Source organism: Syngnathus typhle, unplaced genomic scaffold (assembly GCF_033458585.1).
Source record: "Syngnathus typhle isolate RoL2023-S1 ecotype Sweden unplaced genomic scaffold, RoL_Styp_1.0 HiC_scaffold_289, whole genome shotgun sequence".
NCBI classification, from domain to species: domain Eukaryota; kingdom Metazoa; phylum Chordata; class Actinopteri; order Syngnathiformes; family Syngnathidae; genus Syngnathus; species Syngnathus typhle.
Genome location: NW_026872193.1, coordinates 7,641 through 12,500, shown reverse-complemented (window position 1 = coordinate 12,500; position 4,860 = coordinate 7,641).

Sequence of the window (4,860 nt, the reverse complement as noted above, 5' to 3'; positions counted from 1 at the left end):
GCCGCCGCCGCCGCCGCGGTGTCGCTATCTGCCGCGCAAGTACTGTGGCCAGATCAGACCCGTAGGACGCTGACGCTGACGTCGCTTGGCAAGCGGCTCCCGTCGGTCGGTTCGGGGGACGGACGGCTCGCGTGAGGGTTGGGGACGAAGCTCGGGAAGAGCGAACTCGGCAACGGGGGTGGCACGTCGGTCGGGCTTGGCCAGCGGGGGCCGAGGATGAACCGTGCGGGCACGGCGGTGGTCCGGGGGAAAGGCGTCGGCCTCCCAGGCCCGAGCTGGGGGAACGTGCGATGACCCAGGCGGGAAGCTGCGCCCCGTCCGAGTCAGACTCGGTCGTTGCGGCCCGCTGAGGCTCGCTTCGTTTCCGTAAAGCGGGGGTCGGGGGCGCGGCGCTGTGCCGGCGACTTGCCCGCGCGAGGCGCGCGCGCCGAGGCCCAAGCGGGAAGCTGCGCCCCGTCCGAGTCAGACTCGGTCGTTGCGGCCCGCCGGTCTCGCGCTACGGCCAGGATGCGGAGTTTGATCGACACTGGTGGGAGCCGGGGGGTCGAAGGGGTTCCGGCCGCCCCGCCGTCCTCAGCGCCGCTGTCACCCAGACGGGAAGCTGCGCCCCGTCCGAGTCAGACTCGGTCGGTGCGGCCCGCTGTGGCCAGCTGGCAACTAGCTACGGAAGGGTACCGGCGCTCCCGACGAACCCGCCGGGGTGGCTGGTGACCAACGCTGCGTTCGGCGCTTATTGCTGCGACCGGGAGGGAAGCTGCGCCCCGTCCGAGTCAGACTCGGTCGTTGCGGCCCCCCCGAGCCCGCACGCCTCTCGCGGAAGGTCATACGCCACCGGCGGCACGAAAGACGCCTCCCGCAACGCGGTAGTCGGGAAAGGCTATTCCGATAGTCGAGCAGAGTTGCGACAACACATCCCGCGGTGCCGTCTGGTTAGGCAAGGGTTTGAGAAACAGCATTCGCGGTAGACCGGCGCGGCCGGCGGACACCCACGCGGCGTGCCGCAATCGGATCGCGCGCTCGGCCTCCGTTGATTTCCTCTAGGTGGGGGATTCGGGGCGTCTCGGTCTCGCTGCCGTTCGGCTCGCGCCAAGGCCTGCGGGGGCGGCGCGTAGCGCACGCTCTCGCGGCGGCCGAGGCGCTAGAGTGCGACCCGCAAGTGGGGAGGAACCGTCCACCCAACGCCGGCGCGAGCCGGGGCCGGTGGGGGCCCTACCAAGGCGGGTCATGAGTGCCAGTCGGTCAGTTCGGGAGAAGGGGAGGGTACTCGGAGGCCCGCCGGGAGCAGACGGGGGTCCGGAAGCTGAGGGGGGTGAAGGACGGCGGCCGGGAGCAGACGGCCGTCCCCGGGAGGGGGTGTTCGTTCACGTGCGGACGCCGGGAGCAGGCGGCCGTCACGCGATTCTGCCAACCGTTCCTACCGGCCTGTGTTTAAGGAGGCGGCCGGTCCTCCGTCCTTGGATGGATAAGATTCGCAGATTTTCGCCCGGCCTGTGTTTAAGGAGGCGGCCGGTTCCCTCCTTCCTTCCTTTCTTGGATGTATAACATTCGCAGATTTTCGCCCGGCCGGTGGTTTAAGGAGGCGGCCGGTCCTCCCTCCTTGGATGTATAACATTCGCAGATTTTCGCCCGGCCTATGTTTAGTGAGGCGACCGGTCCTCCCTCCTTGGATGTATAACATTCGCATATTTTCGCCCGGCCGGTGGTTTAAGGAGGCGGCCGGTCCTCCCTCCTTGGATGTATAACATTCGCAGATTTTCGCCCGGCCTATGTTTAGTGAGGCGACCGGTCCTCCGTGGAGAGCGACCCGCAAGTGGGGAGGAACCGTCCACCCAACGCCGGCGCGAGCCGGGGCCGGTGGGGGCCCTACCAAGGCGGGTCTCATTGCCTGTCGGTCAGTTCGGGAGAAGGTGGGGGTACTCGGAGGCCCGCCGGGAGCAGACGGGGGTCCGGAAGGTGAGGGGGTGAAGGACGGCGGTCGGGAGCAGACGGCCGTCCCCGGGAGGGGGTGTTCGTTCACGTGCGGACGCCGGGAGCAGGCGGCCGTCACGCAATTCTGCCAACCGTTCCCACCGGCCTGTGTTTAAGGAGGCGGCCGGTCCTCCACGAGAAGAATTCTGCCAAACGTTCCACCGGCCTGTGTTTAAGGAGGCGGCCGGTCCTCCCCGTCGTTCCGCCGGCTTGTGTTTAAGGAGGCGGCCGGTCCTCCACGAGAAGAATTCTGCCAAACGTTCCACCGGCCTGTGTTTAAGGAGGCGGCCGGTCCTCCCCGTCGTTCCGCCGGCTTGTGTTTAAGGAGGCGGCCGGTCCTCCACTATTCCTTCCTTGGATGGAAAGCATGTAGCACTTTGAAAATTTTCGAGCACTGTGACACTTTGAAAATTTTCGAGAGTTTTTGTACTTAGAAAATTTTTCGCTCTTGCACTTCCAGAGTGCTTTGCGGTAGCTCCTAGGTTCGCTGTCCGAGCATGTGAACACTTTTTGGGGGGGAACACATCGCTAGAGACACCAGCCGCCTGGTTCTCGGGGCCAAAACTTGTGTTCCCCACACTCGTTCTGACTATATTTTGCGATTTGGGGGTAAAGGTAATGAGTACAGTGACTAGGGGGACCAACTCATCGTACTCTGGCGCACCAACAGACCAAAGCTGGTACTGCACTTACCCCTGGTACCCCAACGCCTGGTACCTGACGGGCGAGAGGCTGATTTTTCGCTATTTGCGGCCGACCGAGGGAACCAGACAAAGCGGACACTTTACGGCGCAAGAGCCGTTGGCACTTAGAAATTTTTCGACAAAGTTGGCGCGAGCTCCAGAAGGAGAGGCTGATTTTTCGCTATTTGTGGCCGACCGAGGGAACCAGGCAAAGCGGACACTTTACGGCGCAAGAGCCGTTGGCACTTAGAAATTTTTTGACAAAGTTGGCGCGAGCTCCAGAAGGAGAGGCTGATTTTTCGCTATTTGTGGCCGACCGAGGGAACCAGGCAAAGCGGACACTTTACGGCGCAAGAGCCGTTGGCACTTAGAAAATATTCGCCAAAGTTGGCACGAGCTCCAGAAGGAGAGGCTGATTTTTCGCTATTTGTGGCCGACCGAGGGAACCAGACAAAGCGGACACATTACGGCGCAAGAGCCGTTGGCACTTAGAAAATATTCGCCAAAGTTGGCACGAGCTCCAGAAGGAGAGGCTGATTTTTCGCTATTTGTGGCCGACCGAGGGAACCAGACAAAGCGGACACTTTACGGCGCAAGAGCCGTTGGCACTTGCGCGAGCTCCAGAAGGAGAGGCTGATTTTTCGCTATTTGTGGCCGACCGAGGGAACCAGACAAAGCGGACACTTTACGGCGCAAGAGCCGTTGGCACTTAGAAAATATTCGCCAAAGTTGGCGCGAGCTCCAGAAGGAGAGGCTGATTTTTCGCTATTTGTGGCCGACCGAGGGAACCAGGCAAAGCGGACACATTACGGCGCAAGAGCCGTTGGCACTTAGGCGAGCTCCAGAAGGAGAGGCTGGTTTTTCGCTATTTGTGGCCGACCGAGGGAACCAGGCAAAGCGGACACATTACGGCGCAAGAGCCGTTGGCACTTAGGCGAGCTCCAGAAGGAGAGGCTGATTTTTCGCTATTTGTGGCCGACCGAGGGAACCAGGCAAAGCGGACACATTACGGCGCAAGAGCCGTTGGCACTTAGGCGAGCTCCAGAAGGAGAGGCTGATTTTTCGCTATTTGTGGCCGACCGAGGGAACCAGGCAAAGCGGACACATTACGGCGCAAGAGCCGTTGGCACTTAGGCGAGCTCCAGAAGGAGAGGCTGATTTTTCGCTATTTGTGGCCGACCGAGGGAACCAGACAAAGCGGACACTTTACGGCGCAAGAGCCGTTGGCACTTGCGCGAGCTCCAGAAGGAGAGGCTGATTTTTCGCTATTTGTGGCCGACCGAGGGAACCAGGCAAAGCGGACACATTACGGCGCAAGAGCCGTTGGCACTTAGGCGAGCTCCAGAAGGAGAGGCTGATTTTTCGCCGTTTGTGGCCGACCGAGGGAACCAGGCAAAGCGGACACATTACGGCGCAAGAGCCGTTGGCACTTAGGCGAGCTCCAGAAGGAGAGGCTGGTTTTTCGCTATTTGTGGCCGACCGAGGGAACCAGGCAAAGCGGACACATTACGGCGCAAGAGCCGTTGGCACTTAGGCGAGCTCCAGAAGGAGAGGCTGATTTTTCGCCGTTTGTGGCCGACCGAGGGAACCAGGCAAAGCGGACACATTACGGCGCAAGAGCCGTTGGCACTTAGGCGAGCTCCAGAAGGAGAGGCTGATTTTTCGCCGTTTGTGGCCGACCGAGGGAACCAGGCAAAGCGGACACATTACGGCGCAAGAGCCGTTGGCACTTAGGCGAGCTCCAGAAGGAGAGGCTGATTTTTCGCCGTTCGTGGCCGACCGAGGGAACCAGGCAAAGCGGACACATTACGGCGCAAGAGCCGTTGGCACTTGCGCGAGCTCCAGAAGGAGAGGCTGATTTTTCGCTATTTGTGGCCGACCGAGGGAACCAGACAAAGCGGACACATTACGGCGCAAGAGCCGTTGGCACTTAGGCGAGCTCCAGAAGGAGAGGCTGATTTTTCGCCGTTTGTGGCCGACCGAGGGAACCAGGCAAAGCGGACACATTACGGCGCAAGAGCCGTTGGCACTTAGGCGAGCTCCAGAAGGAGAGGCTGATTTTTTCGCTATTTGTGGCCGACCGAGGGAACCAGGCAAAGCGGACACATTACGGCGCAAGAGCCGTTGGCACTTAGAAAATATTCGCCAAAGTTGGCACGAGCTCCAGAAGGAGAGGCTGATTTTTCGCCGTTTGTGGCCGACCGAGGGA